At 46.2% G+C, this 25,899-nt stretch overlaps 1 protein-coding gene across 5 annotated transcripts in view; it reads right to left on the bottom strand.

Annotated features, from left to right (window-relative positions):
• The window catches only part of TSPYL5 (TSPY like 5), a 55,088-nt gene that overhangs the window by 11,360 nt on the left and 17,829 nt on the right, over nucleotides 1–25,899 (bottom strand). For 2 of the 5 annotated variants that reach the window (XM_053208104.1, XM_027064182.2), the window contains exons 2-3: nucleotides 6,588–7,487; nucleotides 1,684–2,577 (exon numbers count right to left, since the gene is read on the bottom strand). The exons of 2 other annotated variants lie outside the window; for them this stretch is intronic. The gene's annotated coding sequence lies outside the window, so the exon portion shown is untranslated. Of the gene's footprint in view, nucleotides 1–1,683; nucleotides 2,578–6,587; nucleotides 7,488–25,899 lie in introns of those variants that run through there. One more of the 5 variants, XM_027064184.2, reaches the window with a different exon arrangement.

Genomic DNA, 25,899 nt, shown 5'->3' with positions numbered 1-25,899 from the left:
TGCAATAAATAGTTGTTGAATGAGCGAATGCCAATATGAATAGATGAATAATAAAACTCTGCTGAACACATCCATATGATGATGCTTTGAACATCAGTGTGAGGTTCCTTTAGATCTTTCTGTCTCAGAGACAGGCCGCTTTCTGCCTTGGGCTGAGAGTCCGGTGTATGAAACAATACCCCCAAATTTCTTCCAAATTCTTCTGTCCAGTTGAGTGGGTCTATGAGCCATAGTCTTAAAACTTTGTAAAGTATAACAAGTATCTTACGGCCATACCTTTGAGATGATCAATACCTTCACACCATGTCTTACTTTTCTCAACTAGAGAGGCTGGGGATGAGAAACAGCTTGACTCCTAAATTCAGCAAGTCTGCTTCTGTGCCTTTCAACTAGGGCTCATCTCTCTATACCCATACCTTATCATACCAGCCTGAAAGAAACCAGGGGGCATTTTGAACATTCTTCTTGGATGTCTCCCTGGCCAAATTTGCTATTTCATAGGTGTATTCCTGTTTTTCACATTACCACAAGCAACAGTGTACCAAATTATCCATCATAACAAAACAAGGGATGCCTTCTTCCAGCCTCCAGTAACAACTTCCTGCTTGATCCCAAAGCCAGTGTCCCATGATTTCAGTTTTTAGCATGGCATTACCTCTTCCAGGGACCAAATTCTGCTCTAATTATCTATGGCTGCATAGAAAGTCACCCAAAATTTAGTGGCTTCAAACCACAATTTATTAATTCCCATGGCTTTATGGGTTGACTGAGCTCAGCTGGGTGGTTCTCAGTCGGGGTTTCTCATACAATTGCAGCCAGATGTCAGCTGGGATGTAATTTTCTGATGACTTGACTGTGTGGATGTTCAAGATGGCTCACCCAATAGCTGGCAGCTGATCTGTCTGTGGCCTGCAAGCTTGATTCGAGCACCTATATATAGTCTGGGTTTCTGGCAGCACGGAACCTGCTTCCAAGAGGGAACGTCCTGAGAGCGAGCGTTCCAAGACCCCTAGGCAGAAACTACAACACTTCTTATGACCTAACCTCAGAAATCTCAAAGCATCGGAGCACCTGGGTCGCTTGGTCTGTTAAGCCTCTGACTCTTGATCTTAGCTCGAGGTCTTGATCTCAGGGTTGTGAGTTCAACCCCTGCATTGGGCTCCACACTGGGCATTAAGCCTACTCAAAAAAAAAAAAAAAATCTCAGAACATCACTTTCATTGGATTTTATCAGTTAAGCAAGACACTATGGCCAGCTCAGATTCAAAGAGAGAGAAACTGGATCTCATCTCTCAATGGAAAGAGAGTCAAAGGATTTGTGGCCATATTTAATTTGCCACAAAGTTTCTAATCACTGAGATCTGTGTCCTCTCATTACAAGTACCAGTCTATGAAAATGATGGGTCATCTCGGCATACCTATAACTCATAACTTCTGAGTTATCCCTGAGATGACTCCCAAGGCCGTCTTGTTGCCCCTTATCCTACAAAATAGATGGGCCCAATTTGCCATTCTTCTGAGCTTGATATCTGCAAAACATCTGTTAACTCTGACATATCAATGCCAATATTGAAACAATGGCTCTGTCAGTCATCTATGAGGAACCCAGATCAGGAATATTGTTTCTCCAGGAATAATTGGGGTGAGCTGCTGAAGCAAAGAGGAAAATACACAGATCAAACATGTTGATAACACGCATTTAATCGCCACTCCTAAATAGCACACCAAGGTATAAGTCCGTGTCCAATTGTGCACCTTGTGGACCATCGGTTTTGATTGTTTAATAGCCATCGGCCCTGTCTCGCTCTCTTCATCCTTCAGAATGCCTATGTCACGTGGGTGAAAGTGAGCAATCATTTCCCATTTCTGCTTCCTCTGCCCCTGTGTACAAGCTCAACAGGAGGGATGAGACTGTCGAGGAAGGTAAGGGGGTAAAATGCAGCAAGGGTCTCTGCAATTCTGCAAGTATATTGGGGGACAAAAGAATATATCCTATGTTGTCACACAGCCATTTAGTAGTATTGTTTCACACTGTCGAGGGGCAGTACAGCTTGGTGAGAGAGGACACAAGCCCTGCAGTCCAATGGCCTGGATTTAGTCCCTGCTCCCCTCGTATCCTCAGCTCTCAATAATTATCTTTCTTCTCCTTGTAGTAGTATGCAACTGCTTGACCACTCCCTCCTTCTGGGAAAACCCAAAGAATAAATGAGGAGTCAACAGAGCCATCCTGAGATAGGCAATCAGGGGAGGTACATCTGAGGAGGTGGCATTTAAGCTGAGCCTTGAATGACAGGAAGAACCAGTAGATTTGTAATCATCATGGCAGGTGCCTTCGTTTCCAGTGGCTACTGTACCAAATGACCGTAAATGTGGGGGTTTGAGAAATGTATTCTCTCACAGTTCTGGAAGCCAAAAGTCCAAACTCAAGGTGGTAGGGCCATACTTTATCTAAGGGAATATCCATCCACTGCCTCTTCCAGCTTCTGGTAGCTCCAGTGCTCCTTGGCTTGTGTGTACATCACTTCCATCTTTACCTCTGTGGTCACATTGCCTCCTCCCGTTCTCTGTGTGTCTGTCCTGTAAGAATACAAGTGATTGCATTTGGGGCCCACCTGGGTAGTGCAGGAGATGTTTCTCCTGTCAAGATTCTTAATCACGTATTTTACCATATAGAGTAATAGTCACAGGTTCCCGGGATGAGCACGTGGACATACATTTTAGGGACCACCTTTCAACCCACTACAGTGTGTCCAGAGAATCAAAAGAAAGTCAGGCTGGATAGGGCCTTTTCCACTTGGCCAGAAACTTAGTCTAGCAACAAGAAGCCACCGGAGATCTCAGGTAGGGTTTGCACCGAGGTATGATCTAGAATGATCACTCCCTACTCTGTGAAGAATGGATACACAGGTAGAGGGCAAGGAGAGTGGCACAAGAGGACCAGTTGAGAAGCTAGTGCCAACCCAAAAACCTGAGTTCGGAGCAAATCCGCCATTCTCAAAGTGAGGGCACGGGCACATAACCCGTCATCAAAGCCCACAACACAATACTGCTGGCAAGAACGGTCTTTAGACAAAGTAGATTCTAATTCTAAGTGCTGCAAAGCAAAACTATGTCCTATCTCCACTTGATTTTACCTGAAACCCAAATAATTTACTTCCGTTATTAACTGAAATGAGCTCATGCTTTCTCTGCCACAGCATTGGGAGACTTCCTCCATTACACTGATGACACGGCTTTGTGATCAGGGATTCAAGGTGGCCTTGAGAAGAAGCTGAAATGTTTGGGTGACTACAGTCAGAGAGAGCAATCTCACATCAGCCACGCTGAAGTGAAAACGTGTGCAGTGAAGGGCAGGCAGGTAGGTAAGCCACGGACCGATGCCTCCCCGCCCCACCCTCCCCTGCAGGCCTCTCCTTCCCTCCTCGAAGCCACCTCAGTCGGTCGGTCCACCAACTTACAGATGTGCTCAGAAATGGACTTTCTGCAGAGATGAGACCAAGAGTTCTCGTGACTAAAAAGAATGGTGCTTTGTTAATTTTCAGGCCAGAATTGTCTCCCTCGTGCATAGGGCACAGATCTCTCAGCTCGAAACCAGGTACACATGCTCAAACTAGCCTCAGAAACAAATTTGGCTCTACTCGAAGTCACCCTTGAGACTGTCCTCTGGCCTTGCCTCACAGGGAAAGGAGAGAGAACAGACATTTACTGGAGACCCACTCTGTGAAACATACTTTCACACATGCTTGTGGCAGAGACTGCTGGCTGTTCCCAGCTGTCATTCTTCACCCCCACCTCAGTAATGAGACCTTTGATTTTTAACTGGGCTAGAGTGCCAGATGAAATATAGAACTCTGTTAAATTTGAATTCTGGATAAACAATGAAAATTTTCTTATTAAAAGCATATGTCTCAGATATTGCCTAAGACACACTCATGCTAAAAAAAGTAGTCATTATTTATCCCAAATGCAAATTCAATTGGGTGTCCTATATTTTGGAGGTTAAATCTGACACCAACCTGCCCTAAGTTAATATGGCATTTATCAGGGCACCTGGGCGGCTCAGTCGGTTAAGCGTCCAACTCCGGCTCAGGTCATGATCTCACGGTCCGTGAGTTCAAGCCCCGTGTTGGGCTCTGTGCTGACAGCTCGGAGCCTGCAGCTGCTTCAGATTCTGTGTCTCCCTCTCTCTCTGCCCTTCCCCTATTCATGCTCTGTCTCTCTCTGTCTCAAAAAATAAATAGACATTAAAAAAAAATTCTAAAGATGGTATTTCTCAGTTTCCCTTGACCTTAGGTAAGGCCATGTGATAAAATTCTGGCCAGAGAGATATAAATTAAAATGGTTTTTTTTTTAATTTTTTTTTAACGTTTATTTATTTTTGAGACGGAGAGAGACACAGCATGAACGGGGGAGGGGCAGAGAGAGAGGGAAACACAGAATCGGAAGCAGGCTCCAGGCTCTGAGCCATCAGCCCAGAGCCCAACGCGTGGCTCGAACTCGCGGACCGCGAGATCGTGACCTGAGCCGAAGTCGGACGCTCAACCAACTGAGCCACCCAGGCGCCCCCGAAAATGTTTTTTTTAAAGGAAGTGGTGTGCCCCACTCTCTTTCTTCTTCCTGCCTGCTGGCTCGAATGCAAAAGTGATGCTGGAGCTCCAGCAGCCATTTTGGACTATGAGGTTATCTGAGGAATGGGAGGCACTTGTGGTAGAGCAGCAAGCTCTAAGGAGCCCGGTCCCTGGTCTAGAACACAAGCAAGAAATAAATATCTATCTTATTTAAGCCATTGCTATTTGTGGGTTTTTGCTACTTGCAGCTGAAACTAATAGAAACTAATGCACTATGTCATCTAATTTTCACTCAATCTTCAAAGTAAGGCATATTATCCACATTTTGGCAAATAGAATCCTGAGGCTGAGGAAAAGTTAAGTAGCTCAGCCAAGGTGGTCACATAGTGATTTTGAGCCAAGTTTTGAAACCCCAATCTATCTGCACTGTCTCCTGGGCTCTTATTTTCGATACCACATTGCCTCTCTGGGTGAGAATTTTTATCAAATTCCTAAGATTTTTGAACATGATATTCAATTTGCTTCTGCATGTCTGGTATCTAAAGGATTTAGCTCCCTCCCTCATCACAGGCACAGAATATGGACATGTCTGGTATCTGTTAGTGTTATATAATGTAGACCTCCATCCTTATATCAAAGACTTGAGAGAATGGCACGAAAGGACACTTTATTTATGGATTTTCTTTAGTGTCTCTAAACAAATTTATTTGGTCTATATTTTAATAGTTCCCTGCAAAAATATCTTAACTGAGTTCTGACTCAATGTGAAGCCTTCAGCTTTTATAGAGAATCATTATTAGAGGGTCTATTTGAAGAACGTTTCTATATCTTTTGAAACATATTGCATTGCTTGTGGTTCTTTGTAAAATACAATTTTCATGCAATAAATGTCATGTAGAATTTAATGCCAGGGAAAAAAGTTAAAAACATCTATTTGGGTGTAAGTCTATGTTTTGTTTTGCTTTTCTTTTCTTTTTCTTTCTTTCTTTCTCTCCTTCTTTCTTTCCTTCTTTCTTTCTTTCTACTTTTTTCCAAACATTGAGAGAATAAGATGTCTAACAATTACTCTAATGCTTTTAGTTTTCAGGACCCTTGGAACTACACCTCAGGCTCATTTACAGTCTTTCAATCGTCTAGAGACTAAAATATTTATTTGTTTTCTCTTTCTTCTTAATCTACATTTTTTTCTATTCCTCCAATATTTTTTTTCTTTTTTATGTCCAATTATCCATTAGGATATATTTTTATTACTATAGACCACCTCATATCTGCCTTCATTTTCTTAACAAATGTGTGTTCACTGCTTCCCTTACACACAGCACTTGCCCAGAAGGAGATGAGTTACAGGCTATAAATTCCTAACTGAGCCTTGGCTCGTAAGTCATGAGCACGACTTTCTTTTGAAAGGGGCTCACAAATCTCTACCAAATAATCTATTCTAGAATATAGGTGATGATGATCAGTAAACCCAGGAATTCCCCAAAATTTACATTTTTTCCCCATTTTGAAAACCAAGATACTAGCCCCACCACTGGAATCTTCTGACGGAAGACACGTGGCTGCCACAAATTTCAGGCACCAGCCCTGGGGAAAGCTATGAAGAGACCAACGTGTTCACAGCAGCCATTCTGCTCCCTTCTTGTTCTGTGGGGGGGGCTGAGGTGGAGGGGCCCTTCCCTGGGTTTCCAAGCACTGAGAACTTTGGGGCCCTCTTCTCACACCCTTCCAGCCACCAAAATCCTTCTCGAAAGATGTCACATGCATTTAGATCTCTGCAAAAGTGACCCTTTTCTCCCCCCCTCCCCCCGCCCCCCCCCCCCCCCCCCCCAGGACAATGGAATCTTAGCTATTAGAGCAAATTAGGGAATGAAAGATATTATCCTCATTAAAGGAATTGTGTATGCTAATGAGCAGGGCCCCTCCCCCGAAAATGTGAAGCAAGCAAGGAAGGGAAGAAGTAAGAAATCAAGGCCTTCACGGTGTCTGAAATTGGCCCACGGAGTCAGGCATCCTCCACACCTATGTGGTGCCGCCCGAGAAAGCGCCAGCCGGTTCACGTCTCCATGGTGATGCAGCCTGGTTTGTCAAATATTACTGAGCTTTCGGAGAGTGGAAAAAATCACCACCAAGCAGACGAATTGAGTCTTTTCTTTAGACCGGGATGTGGGATTGGAATTTTGACTGTTGACTCCCATCCCGAGATGGTTGACCCCAGCATCCGGGAGAGCCTGCGTTTTTCTGCCAACTTAAGCTGAAAGGAGACACCCGCGATAGTCCTATCCCTGAAGAGTGGCCCTCAGGATCATAGAGACGCGCTTGATCTCTCCCTGAGTTCAGCGCCTCACTCCGTGCGTCCCCTCAGCCCACATTCTCTTCATGGTGACACGTCTTGATTCTGTTGCCTGCCAGCCTCACTGGGTGGCTCAACTGCGGACACACGTTCTGGTTTATAAAGCGCTTTCACGCACTCTGTGGGGAAGCTTGATAAGCTCTGCTTGACTGTTAAGGCAACAACCTCAGGAAAATTTAGTGACTGGCTTAAGGTAAAACACAGCAGAGTCGGGCCTATGAGGCCATAGCTTTAACTCCCCCACAAGAGTTATTTCCCATCTTCTTTGGCTGATGGTGTCCGCTAAGAGCCAAGCAGGCTGGCCTCAGGAGCCTGGCCCGGGCAGACCCTGGGCTGGCCTCGCCACACCCCTGGCGCTCTGTTCACATTCTCACGGCCTCGTGGGCCGTTTCGAGGACTCCATTCCGAGGCCGCGAGTTTGTTGGTGGCAGGGACAGTGTCTGGTTCAACTCCGACTGCCCTGTGCCGAGTGTGGTCAGCGACCAATAACAGATGAGTGAACGTTCTTGGGCCAGGCCCTGGGGGCTGCCTCACCAACATGCCAACAGCACTCTGGTCCTTGTTGCAGCCTGTACAGAAAAAAAAGAAAAGGAAAAGAAAAGAGGAAAGAAAAGAAAAAAGAAAAGAGGAAAGAAAAGAAAAGAAGAGAAAAGAAAAGAGAAGAGAAGAAAAGAAAAGAAAAGAAAAAAAAAGAAGAAAAGAAATCTCTTTCCTTGCAAAGTCACCTCCACTGCACCACTGCTTTTTCATTGTATAAACGAGCAGGCTTTGGACGCTGTAGGACGGTTTAGTGGGAGAGATTTAAGTCCCTGAAATAATGCCTGTCTCATCAAGTCCACATCAGAAAATCAAACAAACCAGAATATGATCTTCTCTTCTGTTTTTGTCTTAACAGTTTTGGGATTGCCGTCAATGGAAACGGCATACTTGCAATAAAAATATTCCTGGCTGGCCAAGTGACACATCTGGTCGGTCACAACCAGGGAGAGAACGAACCCTTTCATCCCCCAGCAGCCCAGAAGAGGCATCTGGGCGGGTCTGCCCCTGGGAATGTTTGCAAAGTGTCATTTGAGCGGCTCCGGGAGAGCCGGGATGATGGATTTCATAACCGAAATCGGGAAACTCGTCCAGAACAAAGTTTGGACGGCTTTATGAAATCACGGAGAAGAGATCCTAAGTGAGGATAATTGATCTGTCCCTCCACTGCTCTGCAGGACAACACTGAAGTTATCCTACAAAATTCGCTTTTTTTGTTCTTAATCTGCAAAATAGGAAAGTCTTAAAACCTCCCTGGACGATCCCTTTAAATACCTCACAACGTTCATGAGACGAAAAGTTTTCCTTGTCTGTAACGTAAATCCCTCTTGCTGAAATTCAGATCCACTCCCTCTTGCTTAGGGATCGCCTGAGGATTTCATGCCTTGACCAATACACGTCAACACATGAAATAAACGTAACCGCTTTTCAAAGCTCTTGTGAAGTATATCTGGTAGCACTCTTTGTTGCAAGTTCCAAATGCCCAACAAAGTACGAAAACAATAAAGATCCTCTGACAGAGGATGCAGAGTCTAGGAACGGAGTCCCACAAACAACTAAGTAGACGAGCAGGACGTTAGAAGCATGATCAAAGCACTGGGAGAGTGAAGCAGATGGATCTTTGGCCCCACAAACAGAGAGGGCAGAGATAAGTTGAGCTTTGGCACCTTAATAATGCCAGTAAGGACTTGAGTTCTTCTCTGTTTTCTACTCTGCTTTCCAGGGGATCAGAGCCATCTGAAAGCTGTCTCCCTCGTGGTGGCAAAATAGCCACTGTGGTTCCAGGCCTTGCATCCTTAGAGTATGCCATCCCTTCCAAGCAACCATCCTGAAATTCCCCTTGATGAGGCCACCTTGGGTCATGTGCCCACACTTGAACCAGGAAATGGAATGTACTGATTGGTCCCTGGACCTGGGCATGGGGTCAGCTTCCCAGAAGTACTGGGGCTTTGTGGGGAAGAAGAAAATGCTATGAAAATCTCGGCCCTGTTAGGGAGAAAGAAGGTGGGCAGTTGGATACTGGGTAATTGTGGAAAAAAAAAAAAAAAACACACACACACACGCAAAAAAAACAAAAACAAAAAAACCCCAAGATGTTTTAACCCATATGTTTTAATATGATATGATTTTCTGGACCTAAAACATCTCCTCAGACCTGTGGTTCGTCCACTTAGAGACGGATTTATAACCCCAACAGATCAGTGTTTTCCACACTTCCCTGATGATGGGAATCACCTGGGGGCGCTGTTAAGGATGCAGCCGCTCACATTCCTCCCCGGAGCTTCTAGTCGTGGGTCTGGGAGCGAGCCGGGGAATTTTTCACTCAGTTTGTTCACGTCATGCTTGTGAGACCACCTCACACCCACAACCCATCCCAGAGCACCCTCTTCCTGACCCTACAAGCAGGGGACTACACGGGGGCTGCAAAGATCTTCAAGGTGAGGGGGACACGCTCAAGTTCTATGCATTCTCAATGCAGAATAGACTTGAGAAAGGTGCTTCCGGACCTGGGCATTGTGAGGACTGGTCAGAAGTCTCTGGGTGGTGAAGAAAATGGTTGCTCACCTTTGTTGAGCACGAACTCTGCGGAGAATGCCAAGCTGAGCGCTTTGCACAGGTGTTCTCCTGTAAGATATGCATCTCCGTCTGTAGAACATTTTCAGGCAAAGCAGAGGACATCATCTTTCTAAAACATTCTTATTAAGATGTTAAGGAGGGGCGCCTGGGTGGCTCAGTCAGCTAAGCATCTGACCCTTGATCTCACAGTTCCGTGAGTTCAAGCCCCGTGTTGGGCTCTCTGCTGACCCTGCAGAGCCCACTTAGGATTCTTTCTCTTCCTCTCTCTCTTTCTCTGGCTCTCTCAAAATAAATAAATAAACTTTAAAAAATTATTTAAAGAAAAAGAAATTAAGGAAACTTTATAATAGGTAAAAATAAAAATAGGTAAAAATTCCCGCATCGGAAGTTTTATTTAGTATCTATATATTTAGTATCCATAGATTATCTAGCAGTCACTATTTTGTCATAGTTTCTTTGGTTGAAGTCACCTTAATCAGCTTTAATGTCCTGGAAGGATTGCCAGGATAGCCACACCTCTGGGAGGAAAACAGCTGGAGCTGGAGAGTGGTCAGGACCCTACTGTGGCTGCCTGGATTCCTGCTTCTCTCTGTTCGCACCACCCACCCCCCGCCCCATCCTGCACCCATGCCCGCTTTCCACACCTAACCCAGGAAGGCGCTGTCGTCCCACAGCAACCAGGTACACATCACCTCCGGCCAGTCACCTGCACCCAAAGGCTATCTATGAATCCCAGTTCCAAGTTCTACAAGGGGGACTCTGGTCTGGTAAGCATAGTCAAGGCACTGGCATCAGGTAAGTTAGCCGTGACGGGGAAGAAGGGGGCTCAGGTGATATAAACACGGGCCAGGAGCCAGTTTCTACTGGGAGAAGGAACATAGTTCTCAGGAAAAAAAAAAAAAAAGAGTCGTTGGAGGCTGAGAAGATGCCCCCAAACGGCTGTTGATGCAACTACTGTAAATCCCATAGCTCTTAAATGAATGTTTATTATATTCATCCTAGAGGCATCTGGAAACATTTAAAAAACTTGTGGTGCATGCAGTGCTGGACACACTCACGGCTGTCCAAACTGATGCAGTAACCCCTCTGTCCTCCCGGGTCCCAGGCCAGGACATGGGAGCCAGTGCTTTAGAGGAAGAGAAACAGGGGCGCCTGGGTGGCTCAGTCGGTGAAGCATCCAGCTTCAGCCCAGGTCATGATCTCACGGTTCATGGTTCGAGCCCCGTGCCAGGCTCTGTGCTGACAGCTCAGAGCTGGAGCCTGCTTCGGATTCTGTGTCTCCCTCTTTTTCTGCCCCTCCCCTGCTGGTGCTCTGTCTCTCTCTGTCTCTCAAAAATAAATAAATGCTAAAAAAAATTTTTTTTAAAGAAATATTTACAGGAAGAGAAACTAGATGATTCTTGGGAGCCCTTGACCTCTCCGGTTCGCATCCTTGGAATGAAATGGGAGGGAGTGTGTTTTGCCTGCTAGAAGCGATTAGAGAAAAAGAGACGGGACACTCCCGAGGGCCACCCTGCCCCTCCCTGGCACGCCTCAGAGCCCACCTGGCCACCGTGCCTGCGTGGCTAATTGTGACATTTCAGCCTTCACTGCCAGCAGACTGCCCACGTTCTGGCAGCTCCAAACGGCAGGAGACTAATAAAACGAGCCCTAATGAATGGATGGCCCTGCAGTAATATTGAACTCTCGGATTTATTCTTGTTGATAATTTGAGTGGAGTAGACCAAAGGGACTCTTAGTGGTATAACTAGGAGATAAAATTCTGATGAATGAAGCATTACCTCGTTGCTTAAGGAATCGTGCATAATTAAGAGGGTTGTTGACCCTAATTGAGATGATGTTGCCAAGGTGAGCCGAATGGCAGTTCTGGACCAGAGAGAGAGTTTCATGCCCAGGGCGACTCTTCTGCAAGCAGAGGAGCTCACTTTGGTTTTGGCGAAGTTTAGAAATGAGCTTCGCTAATGGGGCTTTTTAACCTTGATACGGAGCTAGGTCTGGGAGTAGCGTGCATCAGATTCTGCCTCCCACAGGCCTCCTGGCTAAGCAGAATGCACCAAGCCAGAATTAGGGGGCCCATTCAGGGGTCTGTGTATTCTAGGCCTCCATTCAGGGTCTACGGTTGTTCTGCTCGGTGCTTAGATGAAGAACTTCCAGATAAAAGCACCAAAAAAATACAGCCCTGGGGTCCAGCCCTGACTCTGCCTCTCAAGTCCCCATGGGACCTTGGGCAAGTCACTTAACCTTTATGAGTCTCAGAAAGGTCATCCAGAAAATGATGGTTCCTCACCTGGCAGCTATGAAGGTCAAATTAAATGTTAAAGTGCTTCATAAATTTTGAGACACTATACAGATACAGAGGGAGGGCCCTGTTACTGGAATATTCATATATGAGTGCCCAAACTATGGACTGGTACCGGAAAGCAAAGGTTTCATAGCACAAAACTATCCACTGCTCAAGTAGAGTACGTATGATATTGGGCTCCACCCTAGACCTCCTTACAATTAAGTAATATGCTTTCCTGCCAAAAACGGAAGCCTGCCCCTTCTGATGGCCTGACCTCTACAATATCTGACCATATTTGCAAACACAATGCAAATGGATGGCACAATAAAATTGCAAATCCTGCAGAAGGTGAGGGATTTCATGAGGTCAGTGAAAGTGATGTTGGAGAATGCTCGATTCAGTCAGCAAAGCACTGACCAAGAAGTTAAGGCAGAGGTAGCCAATTCCCAAATTAAGAGAGACAAGCAAAGTCAGGGTTGCTTCAAAGGAAACAATTTAAATGGGAAAGATTTTATAGCAGCCCTTGGAGAAAATGATAAAACACTCAAGCATTTTGTAAAAATTACTCTTCTGGGGAGCGTGCTACAAAAGTTAGGTGTGAAAAATTTAGTATTAGCCATCAGATTCATTTTGTTGGGAAATTTTCCCATGGAAAGAGTTTGTTTTATTTATTCTTTAAGAGTTAGCTGATAATTGGTATGATTAGAGTCTAACTTACTTTTATAAAAGCTTTTATAAAAAATTTAATTTTCTGGGCAAAATCACAAACCGGGATTTTGTTGTGTGTGTGGTTTTGTTTGTATGTTTGGCCCCCTTTCACCAACCATTCTCGGCTAAGGAGGACTTTTTATAATTATTGAGTTATTATTGCTAATTTAATTATTTCCCAGTCTCCCTCAGTAGAAATGGTGTGGTCAGGCTTTTTAAGCCAAAGGGAGAGAAAGGAATGACTTTGTAAGCCCTTTGGAAATGGGAAGGCTCAGGGTGTCGCTCTTTCAGCGATAAAGCCAAAATGGCTTGGAAACAATACAGTGAGAAGTGAGCCCAATTTTCTGGGCAGAGTTGATGCTAGCATGCCAAGCTATTTTCCCTGAGAGAGGATGTGACAAGGACTGACTGAGAGGCATGAATGCCACGGCCTCTGCACCCCGCAGACGGCCAGGCTGGATGCGGCTACTCTGGCTGGCCAGGCGGATGCAAACCGCGTCCTCTCCAGGAGCTCCACTGCTCCCTCCCCTGGCTGAAGAGGGTCAAACCTCAATCAGAAGAGTCGGGGTTTCAGGACACCCTCGATGACCCTTCACTGAGAATTTAACTTAGCTGTTGTCATCAAAATCCTTTGGAAATAACCCCCCACCTTACCAGCAAGTTGGCTGAGACATTCAACGTGCCCGAATCCTTGGTACTCTGTCCCTGCAGGTTCTGGGTCACCATGCGGAGAAGATACGCAGCTGGAAGGTAAGATGTCAGGGTGCTGCTGGGAAGACCTGGGTTCAAATCACAATTCTACCACCTTACTGGTTGTGTGACCTCAGGCAAATTCCTTGACCCGTCTAAACATCTATTTTCCCTTCTGTAAAACGGGAAAGGGTTCACTAATAGGTCTGCCTCATGGGGTTTGGGGTGGATCTTCAGTCAGACTCCCCAGAAGCGGAAACTGAGAGGAGGCTTCATGTACAGGTGACTTATTTAGGACACGTTCCCACTTAAGAAAGTAGAAGCAGATGGGGACAGAGGAAAGTCGAAGCCAGAGATGGTTTCCCAGCCTGATCCTCCCAGGCACTTGGGAGGATGTTGTACATCAGTTTGTCCTGCTCACAAGGAAGCTGGGCTTTCACGTACCTGCACTGGTTGCCCAGGGGCTGAGGGTCACGAAGGAAGGTAAATTCTAGGCACTTGGGCACTCTGCACTGTGAGCGAAGTGTCCCCAGGAGCCCTTAGACAACGTCTGATGAGAGTCCCAGGTGTAAACCGCGGGCAGTATCACTCTGGTAAGAGACCCAAAGATCTCGGCAGAGGACAAAGGGGGGTCTGACACAGTGGGGGTTACACGATATGATTTTTGTAAAACATTTGGCACAGTGCCCGGTGCAGAGAGGGCTAGGGATGAACGCCCACTCTTACTGTTGCTGTTGCCACCATGGTTCTCATAATAAAAATACGAGTGCCACCCTCTTAGGCATTCTGCCAGGGAATATGCTCTACGGGCCCAAGCCAAGGAGCTGGTGGTCAAAGCCTCTAGGCAGGTAAATGTTACATTCAACGTACAAGAAAGAAAAAGGGCACTAACATTTATCGAACTCCTACTGTTCAAATGTCAGGCACGGTGCTGAGCACTTTACATGATCTGTCTCATCCACTTCTTATAACAGACCCATCTGGTAGGATTAGTATCTTCATTTGTACGGCTAAAGAAACAGATCCAGAAAATCAAAATGAATTACTCATTGTCACACAGCTAAAAGGCAACGGAGCCAGCATTCAAATGTGGTTATGTCTAGGTGATAAGGCAATATTCTTTTCACCTAAGCTTCAGAGGCTGCCCTTAAAAGATGACACAGCAGAGCCTAACTGTTGCCTGTCCAATATATTCTAAGCAGCAATGTGCCCAGCTAACATAATAGATAGTTCAATTCCCCTCGCAACTAAGGATGGCCAATAGAAGTAAATGAAGTCATTGTGTGGGGCTCCTTTAAATAAAATGGATCCCATCAGGAAGCATTCTTTTTTCCCTTCCCCCTTCCTTCTTCTCCTACTTAGAACACAGACATGATGGCTGGTGCTCCAGAAGCCATCTTGGGCCATGGAGCTGGAGACCTATAGTTGAGCTCTGAACTTATTCTAGGTATCCGGACTTATTTTATATGAGAGAAAATAAACTTCTATGTTACTGAAGTCACTTTCATTTCTGTTGTCTGTTTCTAGCAGCTGGCCCTAATCCTACAGATACAGATACAGATACAGATTATATGATAGTTATGAGATCTTTTCAGAAAAAATTTACTATCCTGAATTAAAGTGAACTACCCACTTGCCCCAGGCGCTCTTTCCTGGAAAAATGTTGACACATTTTTGTGCCATGCATTTTGTGTCAGATTTTTTGACATGCTATGAACCTGAACCCATTAAGTCCCAACCAACATGTGGTTTTCTAAACACAACAGATAAAGTCAGATAAATTGCAAGCAGCCTGAGATTTCAGAATTTCCAGGGCAGGTATGATTTCCTACATGTTGAAACTGGGGAAACCGGGTCACGTGCTGGGAGATAAAGCCCTGATCTGACAGGGTTCTCTGAAACCCTGGAATCACACCCACTACCTCCTGGATTTCTACATCTCCCCACATATCACCCATTCTTGGTCTCCCATAGAAGCAGCAACTGGCTTCTTCCTAGGGAAGCAACAGTATTTGGCCCTGTATCTCCCAGCCCCTAGACTTCTCACTTTTCAATGCTTTGTTTCTCTGATCTCAGTCCCAGGAAATGGTGTGTGACTGATGACCTGACAATGGCTTCAATCTATATTCTGCCATTTGCAGGAAGAGTTTACCAGAAGCTTCAGTCAATAGTGGAAGCTCCTCTGTCTGGAGCCCAGTGGAAGGCTTACAAAATCAGGGATGGTTTGTCAAAGCAAATTTCACATGCAACTGATTCCAGCACCTTGGGACAGGCTGCTGGAATAAATAATCACCATACACATTTTGTTAGCTATGCCTCGTTAGAGATGGGTTTTTGGAAATGGCATCCTGAAGGCTGCTTATCTGTCAGTGCTCCTTATTAAGCATGGTGAGTGTTCCAGATTGGCTTTTCTAAAAACTTAGACTGTTGCCATGGCCAGGTGCAATTCATCATGGTTACCGGCATTGTGGGAGCCCGAGGGAGGGGTGTGAGGGCCCGAGCTCACCTTCAGAACTTGCAGCTTCAAGTGCTGGAGGAAAGCTGGGGAGAAGTTTCTCTGCAAAGTGAAAGCTTGATCAGAACTCCTCAAAGAAGAATGTTGATGTCAGTGTGACAAAATTCCAGCTTCAAGTCACTGTGACTCCCCACCCCTCTCTTCTCTGTGTCTCTTTCCTCCCCACTCTTCAAGGTATGTTTGACTAACTCTGCTGGGACCGCCTCAACGCAACAAAAATACATGGGTGGAAAAGGTTCTGCCCTCAATGGACCAAACTGAGTCAGAAGGTGGAGAGTTCCTCTTTATGGGCTCCAGGCAGGGCTCTAACAGGGGCCCTCCCTGCGGGGCCCTTGCTCCCCCATCCCCACCACGTGAGGGCAAGGACTGGCCACTGAATTCCCCATTCCCTGAGCACAGTATAGCCCTGGTATACAATAGGTGCTCGTTACACAAATTGAGTTTAATTGGATTGTCACATCCTCTGTTTGGGCTTCTTTTAACTTGAGTAGTTTCTCTAACATGAGAATTACTAGCCAGGCCCTCTCACACACTCTAATCCAGCCTCACTGCTTCACAATAGGAGCATTCCAGTCAGCCTCAGCGCAAGGCTGTGGGCAGAATGGAAACTGCTGGCAATATTGGGACTCGGCAACATGACCAATATCTCCCTGAGACCCTAGCAAGTTAAAAGTTGTCCTGTCAGGGGTGCTGAGGAACATCAGTATTATGTTACTGGTGAAAAAACAAAGATACAGAGAGGTTACTTGATTCAGATCTCCGACAATATTAATGCAGGGATTCTTATGCATTGTGAAAATCTAGATGTATCATAAAGGCAAGTTAAGAAACACTAACTTAGGGATGCCTGGGTGGCTCAGTTGGTTAAGCGTCCGACTTCAGCTCAGGTCACAATCTCACGGTCTGTGAGTTCGAGCCCCATGTCAGGCTCTGGGCTGATGACTCAGAGCCTGGAGCCTGCTTCCAATTCTGTGTCTCCCTCTCTCTCTGCCCCTCTCCCGTTCATGCTCTGTCTCTGTCTCAAAAATAAAATAAACGTTTAAAAAAAATTTTTTTTTTAAAAAGAAACACTAACTTAAAAAAAAAAGGAAAGAGACACTAACTTACTTTACACAGGGACCCCTTTATATTTCCTTAAACCTGCCAGCTGTCTTTGTGCTCATAAAATGTAGTTGTTAAACCCCAAAATTGTTATATACAAATTTCAGCATCATGTTTGGTCCACAAAGCAAGGCGTATGTGTCTGCTGGAGCTTGGTCCTAGTCAGTCTGTATCCATGAGGATAGTATAGAGCTCATTCCCGCATTTCCACATAGGAGTCTGGGGTTCATCGGGGTGTGCCATCAAAGGGTCTTCGTCCAGTTCCATTAGGTGAAAAATAAGGGACACAAATCCTAAGCCCTTTTGGGAATGGCCCTGCCTTCAAGGGACCCAGCTTTGCTACAGCTCGATGCTAAGCTGAACAACTATTGGCAATTTTGTTCATCCTTCTGGGCCTTATTCTCCCAGGGGAAAAATAAATAAGGGGTAAGATAAGTCAATTTTATGTTCTTATCAGACCTGAAATTGTAGGTTTCTAAATCAGGAGGAACAGAGGCAGAAGGGTGGGAAAGGTTAGATTGGGCAGGAATGGTCACTTCGTCCAAAAATAAAGATGATGAAGACCTTTTATTCAAATTCCCATCAATGTTCTATGAATGGCTGCAAGATTACTTGTAAGAACACACTGGCCAAATGCACTGCATCCAAGCTTCCCTTCAACCTGGGATAGGTGGTGTTTGTGAAGGATCCATTTCTCAACATCCACCAGGAAAGTGTTTCCATTATCCATTTGATTTCTAAAGCATCAAAAGGAGAGATTCCTGTGTCAAGGAATCAGCACTAAGGCTGGGAATCAGGAGAGCTTTCAAGTTCTCTCCAAAAGTAAGGTTGTACTCATTAATTGTTTTCTCCACGGAGGTCACCCTGCCGGCATTCGGCAGGATGAACGGTGACGATGTGTGGTGCTCACAGAGCAAGGATCTACTGCAATAACCCTTGACTTATGCTGTCTCCCCTTATAAAACAAACGCATTAAGGTTATGGATGTGTTCGTGAATGAGAGGTCCCCTGTAAAGAAAGATTCTAGGACATAAGTAATGGCCAGTGACAGTAGGGACTTCAGGGATTCCTAACAAATTAGTGCTCCCTGCACTTCAATCGGTCTGCTTAGCCTATGGCCAGCTGCCCAGACCTGTTCAGCTTCTCTAGAAACAAAGAGAGAGAGAGAGAGAGAGAGAGAGAGAGAGCGCTATGTCATCCCCAATGCTCTAGACCCCAGTCCTGCAAGGAAGGAATTACAGGTGGTGGGTTATTTAGGGCTCAGCCTGGGGCTTTCCTCGCTCCAAAGAACATCTTTCTCTTTTTCCTTGTGATGACTACTCATCCATTATCTCTTGACTAGGATCCCATTGAATGGAATGCAGGATGAACAATCTCTATGGTTCGAACCTGCTCTCCACGTTTCTGTGAATCCAAGGGATGTGTCAGGGCTGCCATATCGTATAACTCTAAAGGGCTCCATTCACATCACGGCCCCAGGCAGTGCTTTGGGGGTTTTATTTTTAACCCCACTTGGCACCTAGTAAATCACTGACCCACAACCTGCATTTTTAGTCTTAAAACCCAGATCTATTTGTTACCTGTGTACTCAGTATTTTTTCTCCTCAGATTCTAATAATACTGTATACAATTCTTGTTTCCTAGGCCACAGCAGCCTCAAGAAAAATCGAGCTCTTGGCCTAATTTACAAGGTCACTGGCTCCAAACCTCAATTTTGTTAACAGGTTAACAACCCTTACCTCACCTTCAAGTCATGCCCCACCCCTCTCATGTGTATGAAGACCTTTGTAAGACCTAGGCTACCCCTACATCACATGAAATATATTAAAACATACCCACAGCTTTCAAGGACAGATAGATAAAGAGAGAGGGGGAGAAAGTGAGTCACATATATTGTCTATGTATATAATATTGTTATTTATATAATTTTGCTCTACATTTTTGAAAGGATGTTTAATTTTCATAAATTTGAATGTGTGAAGAATAAATTATGTTTATGATCCAAACATCCTACTTATTATAACTATATGAGAACTATACTATGCGTAACCCATTATTAGATGACCTAATGTTATATTTTACATACATTTCTTCATTTAGTAATTTTAACTTTCAGGAGGATGAAGACTTTTTACTCAAATTCCCACCAATGCCCTCTGAATGGCTGCAAGATTACTTGTAATCTACAGCTGATAAATATTTTCACAAAACCTGAAAAGCTTGTAGGCCTAGATATGGGAACCCCTATACTTCTTCCCCACATCCCCACATTACCCCAGCCAGCCCCAAATCTCTTTCTAGTGAACCCAAGTAACTCCTGCTCCTATATCGTGGCTACTAGGTGGGTATTGCTGTTGGATTCATATTTCTGCGGTGCTAGGTTCCATGATTACCTGAGATGACCACACCACAGAGACTTGCGGCTTTTTCTTTTCTTTCTGGGGGCCTGAATAAATCCCAATGCACTTATTTTCCAAAGGGCCCTAGAAATCTGTCTTGGCGTTCCAGAGTGACCTACGTTCACACCTTGACAGCATTTTACACTCTTCAAAGAACCATTAAGAAAGGTAAAAAATGTTTTAACACTGTGTGCCAACTATACTCAAAAATAGAATGATAATAAGATGTTTTGACTCAGAAAACTGTTCTGTCCGGAGGATATTTCGACTCCAAAGAGCACTACCACTTAAGCCACAGTTATATCATCATGGATACATTTTTGTACTGAAAGTACTTTTTTAAACAAATTCCATTAATTCCTTTAATTTCTTGATCAATCTTTTTAAACAGACCAGTTAAATCCTTTACAATTCTTTCCACTTTTATTGGTATTGTATTTCATGGAAGTTATTTTCACTGGGATTAATTCTTTCCCATGCAAATTGTACAATACAACTTTGACTATTGACCAGTGTGCTTTGTTTATATCAAATACGAAGATTGTAACTTCTGCCCCGGAACATTGACTGTATAGACATTTTTCTACAAAGTTCAATTGTTCCTAAATCAGGCTCCACAGATTAGAATTTTACATTGTACAGATTTTAAACACTATCTGCTTTATTTTTTTTTATTTTTTTTTTAACGTTTATTCATTTTTGAGACAGAGAGAGACAGAGCACGAATGGGGGAAGGTCAGAGAGAGAGGGAGACACAGAATCTGAAACAGGCTCCAGGCTCTGAGCCGTCAGCACAGAGCCCGACGCAGGGCTCGAACTTACAGACCACGAGATTATGGCCTGAGCCGAAGTCGGATGCCCAACCGACTGAGCCACCCAGGCACCCCAACACTATCTGCTTTAATTTCTGTCGATCATTTCTCCCAGTGATATTCCTTAGGAACTTTATAGAGAACAGAGAGTGGTATTACTCTCCTAGCAAAGCCACAGTCTGTTGGGGGCTCATGACCCTCCCTCTAGCAGAGGAGGCCTATGGTTTAGGGCTGGATTGTGTACAATGAGTGGATAAAACATGAGCTCTGGAATCAAATCATCCGGGTTAAACTGGGCAAATTATTTCAACTCTCAGTTTTCCCAGGGGGTTAGTTTCCCATTGGTGGTTTCCCATTTGTGAAATGGGGTCGATAGTAGTACCTGAGCCAAGGGTCCCCGTGAAAATCAGGGCATAATGCATGCAAATTGCTTCACGTAGTGCAAGGCGCTAGAGCCTAGTAAGAACTGATGGCTCTTGTCATTACCCCGATCACCTTAAAAATTCTTTCAGTTATCTATTACTATCCCCAAACCTAAAGGCTTAAAATAACAGTAACTCTGGCTGAAGTCTATTCTGTTGTATGTATACACCGTACTTTATCCATTCATTTGCTGATAGACATTTGGGCTGTTTTCACCTTTGGTCTATTACGAATAGTGCTGCTGTGAACATTCACTTACAACAGTTTGAGTACAAAATGAAATGAAGAACTGATATCTGCCACAACACAGATGAATGCATTATGATAATGAAAGAAGCCAGCCACAAAAGGTCTGTCTCCATAGAGACATAAAGCAGATTGGTGGTTGCCAGGAGCTAGAGGCATGGCGGGGGTGAGGGTGGGGGGTGACAACCTGCTTAATGGTGCAGGGTTTGCTTTTGGGGGTGATGAAAATGTTTCAGAACTAGAAAGGGGTGGTGGTTGCACAACACTGTGAATACACTAAATGCCACGGAATTGTCTGCTTTAAAATGGTTAATTTTATGTTCAGTGCCTTTAACGTCAATTCGAAAAATGTATAATAATAGCAATTTATGATTTCTCATGATTCTGTGGGACAACTGGGGGGCTCCGCTGGCTTCACCTGGGCTCTGCTCAGCAGGAGGGCTGCCTGGGAGGGCGGGGCCTCTCCTTCCAACCGGGCTTTCTTCCTCAAGGAGTACAGTCCAAACCTCAGCAACTCCTGGGGCTCAAGCAGTTACCCAGCCTCTTGCCCGCTTTACACCTGCTGATGTCCCATTTGCCAAAACAAGCCCCAGGGCCGGGCCCAGAGCCAATGTGGGAGGGGACTATGTGAGCAAGCCAGCACCGGGAGGCGTGGTTCCTTGAGGGTCACACTGAGACCATCCTCCACAGGCTTCCTTCTAATTTTGGACCCCAACTCTGGTAGACTCGGGCCTGAAATGTCTCTTAGACCCTGACTGACTCAGACTCAGACTCAGAAAAGTTGGGCCTTTTTATGCATGGCTTTAGAACGGGGGAGGAGCAAGCCTTAAATATATTCAGAGATCACCACGTGGAATGAAACTCCGCTTTCTTCATCTCTGAACCCAAACTGCCACTTAATGTGGAACAGCTGAGTGCAGGAGCAGCGTACCCTCAATGAAAGGATGGGCTTCACAGCGTTCAACTTGGAGGGCTCCGGATTTCCCAGTCCTGAACTGCCCAGGGAGTCCATCCTAAAGGGCCAGGTCAATTTGACGACTTACCCTCGTGCCCATAGAGATAGCCTCTGTCAGTTTACAAAGGATCTGCACACACGTTATCTAACTTAACCCCTGTGAGGTTGGTACTCATCATCTCCATCTTGGAGAATGCGGTGGAGGAGGAGATGACTGCCCAGACCCTGCTCTGGGATGCACTTGTTGCCTCCAGCTGCCAGACCCTTCCGGGTGTGCCTTGCTGTAAAGGGTTGCTTCACCCAAGGGCATGCTATTTCCTTTCCGGGCAGCCCACGTGCAGCTGATAGTGGCAGGGACACAAAGGTCCAGGCCCTTCAGCCCATGATAGGACAGCTGTGACCGGCTGCGTATACTGCATTTCCTCCAAACTCCCCAGGGAAGGGGTGCAGATCACCTTCTCCCCTGGCCGATTCTATTCCCTCCCCTTCCATGTCACACGTGTTGATCCCCCAATAAACATTTTGGAGCCCAAACTCCATCTCCATGTCTGCTTCCAGAAACTCCACCTGCTGCAAAGAACCTGAGGCTTCTCGGCCCCCAACATCCAGAACCTGAAAACTCAGGACCGCCAAAGCGGGTGCCAAAGCCCAGGCTCCCTGCACGGAGTCCTACTGCCTTGTAATCTCTACCCCTCTGGGCAGGAGGCCCATGTCACTGCAGGGTGTGTGATTCACTCTCTGTATGGTAAGTGGTGTAGACACAGCAGGAAAGTTGTCCTGGAATACCTCTGTATCCCGCAGAAGCATGACATCTCTTTCATAGGGTTCGCAGGCTGTGGTTCTGACCACTGTGGGAATGACAGGCATGGAGACCCTTTCCTGAGAGCGGGTTTTGGTAGAAGCAAGGAGACAGGGAGCCTGCGGTAGTAGTAGCTACTGCGTAGGGGTGGGGGGGGGGGTGCCAGACCAGCACCACAGTGTGCGGAGGCAGGGGAAAGAGGGCCAGAAGAGATGGAGGACAGGGGGGCACTCAAGACAAACCTCACACTCTGGCCCAGGAGCCAGCGCTTCCTGGAGATGACAGGCTGTCTGCTTCCTCATAAACTTCCTCACAAACTCTGGAAGGCAGGCAAAGGGCAGAGCACAGCACAGTCAGAATGCTTCCCAGAATGCTTGGAGTCCTTGCTTCAGCATCCTCTCATCAGCGCACACTGCCCCCCACCCCTCCCACCATCTTCCCAGGAAACCTATTGCCCTGTGCTGTGCCTGGAGCCGGGAAATCTACTGCCTCAGACAGGAGAGGGTTCAGCTGTGAGAAACAGGGACCCAAAGTACTAGTGGCTTAAACAGCATCTTTTCACACATAAAAATGCTGAGGAAACCAGTCCAGGACCAGTAGTATAGGGACTCCACAGGCTCTTGGGGAGCCCAGGCTCCTTCCAGCTCACAGCTCCATCATCCCTGGGACACAGGCCACATCCATGTGACAGAAGGCAGGATGGAGGAAGGGGTAAGGACAAAGGGAGTAAAGAGGAGGCACTGACTGACTTTAAGGAAGGTTTCTGGGTCCCGAGGAACAACTTGCATCACACGATCACATCTATCTGCAAGGGATGTAGGGAAGTGGTGCTTTTCTTCTGGGACCACATTCTACAGCTAATGACTGAAGGGGCAATTTTGGCAACAAGGAAAAGAGATATTGGGGCAACACCAGCAGTCCCAACCCCTGTGGGGTTTCAGTTCTACAAGGGTCACTTCCCAGTTAGTGAATCTGGAGAAGTCACTCTGTCTTTCTGTGTAAAAGGTGTGATAAAGGCTATCCTGCCTCCCCACAGAGTTCCTTGAGTGTCAATGAGACATAGAAATACCTGTGAAAACAGGGACACCTGGGTGGCTCAGTCAGTTGCACATTTGACTCTTGGTTTCAGCTCAGATCATGATCTCACGGCTTCGTGGGTTCAACCCCCACATCAGGCTCTGCACTAGCAGTGTGGAGCCTGCTTGGGATTCTCTCTCTCTCCCTCTGTCTCTGTGCCTCCCCCATTTGCACTGTCCCCCTGTTGCACTCAAAATAAATAAATAAACATTAAAAAGAAGAAAAAGAAAGAAGAAGAAGGAGGAGGAGGAGAAGGAGAAGACAGAGAAGGAGATGAAGAAGGGGAAATCTCTGTGAAAACAAAGCAGGATATGTGGACCTCAACATTTGCTCTTTGTTTCACCGATGTGTGAGGATCCTTTCTTGGATTCTCAGATATGCTTACCCCCAACTTTCTCCCAAAAAGGTACAGATAAAGATAACTAAGTGCTAGTCACTGTGGTAGTAGTTTTACCTCACCTTATTTAGAACTCATGAAAATGCTACGAAATAGGCAGTCTCTCAGGGTAGATTTATTGTTTGCTACTCCACTGCTTTCAAAGACATTGAGATCTGGTGAAATCTGTTGAACAATCTCAAAGTTTGGGTTTGCAATATGGGGAGCAGGGAGTGGGCACAGACAAGTCTGCAAATAGAGGGAGAAGAATTTCGAACTCTGGGCAATCTTGGAGGACAAGAGTGGAGACGTGAAGAGGAAGAACTAGAAAGAAGACCAGAAGCGGCCTGTTCAGTGTCCCCAGATCAACTGAAAAGTATACCAGACTTGCAGAGTGCTTGCTAAGAGTGGATTTTTGTGGGAAGTGCTGAAAGCCCCTGCGTTTTAAGTGTGGGCTGATACAGGGGCAAAGAGGCTGTGGTCCTGGCCCAAAGCTGGGGCAGAGGAGTCCACAGATCATAATAAGCCAGCTTCTGGAGGAGAACTTAGATTTTCACAAACCATGGCCTATGGTCTGGGTCTAAGGCATCAATTTCAAAATCACTGTGTGTGATTTGGGGGGGGGGGGGTCCTGAGACTTTGCTGTAAACATTATTATCGCTGTATTAAACATCAAGAAATTGGACCTCAGAGAAGTCAGGCTGCTGTCACACAGCCAGTAAGTCTTGGCACCAAGGTTCAAATCCACTTCTGTCTAGTTGCAAAGCCAGTGCTCCCAGGCAGTACCCCTACTGTCCCTGTCCCCGTCCCCACTCCCCACTACCACCCTGCCTCGTCCCACACACCCTCTGCCACTCTCAGCCAAGCGTGGCTTTCCCTCCAGATCCACGCACAACTGAGGGGCTGAGCCAGCCGCCAGCCTGCAGAAGACCGTGGCTGGCGTAGGAGGCGTGGGGTCCAGCAGACAGGTCCCATGGTGCGTCCTGTGGTTTCACCTTTCATTGCAACCACCAGTGGGCCCCTGGCCCTTCCTGTCCACAGCTGTGCGCCCTCCTGATGCAGGCAGAAAGAAAATCCCCCTAAAGGAGGCAGGTGGAAAGCGGCAGCACCTTCTTTCAAAGGCAAAGGGAGGTCATGGCAGATGCCCAGGACTGATCGATCTGCAGTGAGAGCCCTCTAGCAGTGGAGCTGAGAGTGAGGGCTCCACGGAACGGAGGTGCTCACACACAGGAGACAGGGACGGCCCTGCAACTGCCAGGACCACAGTCTCCAAGAGGGGCCGCTCTGGCTGTGCCCTCTCTTCAAATAAACACCGTCCCAAGACTGCCCAGGGCCAGGCTGCAGAGCTCGGAGCTGCCAACATTTCCGTTAGAAAGTCCTCATTTTTCGGGCTGAAAATGTAGCTTTCAGAGTTTATCCTGGGCTAAGACTTTTCAGTGTCATCTTGGGAGCCAGTTTTTAATTTTCATTGATTTAGATTCTGCAGGGATGAAGAAAGAATTCCTCCTTCCCACCTTCCCCCCCAATACATACCCTTCCAAAAATAACCAAAACAAAACCCCTAATTGTTGAAAATAGGTTCTACATTTTATTTTGGACTTTTTTTCTTCTGTGCTATGGAGATCAGAATACAGCTCAAGAGAACAAATAGTTCCTTTAGGCTGGGCTGGAACCTGGCGCGCCTCAAGATTTAGAACCGTTGTGTATGGGCAGAGGCAGAGGGTGGGGGGTGACCTCACATTGGCCCTCAGGCAGGGCAGGAAAACAAACCCTGCGCTAGCTGCAGGCAGGCTGAGCATCTGCGCCCCCACCCCCACCCCTCCCCAGAGGGCTATAGGGACCTCCAGGGCTCCTCCTGTGATAGGGTTAATTGTTCTCCAATCCACACCTAGCAACCACCTCCCCAGCTTAAGGAGGAAGAGATTGCTCTGCTGAAGGCCAATCCTGAGGCCCGGGCTTCCCTCGCTGGCCCCACATCCTCTC

This window comes from Acinonyx jubatus, chromosome F2, assembly GCF_027475565.1.
Source record: "Acinonyx jubatus isolate Ajub_Pintada_27869175 chromosome F2, VMU_Ajub_asm_v1.0, whole genome shotgun sequence".
Lineage (NCBI taxonomy): Eukaryota > Metazoa > Chordata > Mammalia > Carnivora > Felidae > Acinonyx > Acinonyx jubatus.
This window is presented reverse-complemented; position numbering and strand designations above follow the sequence as displayed.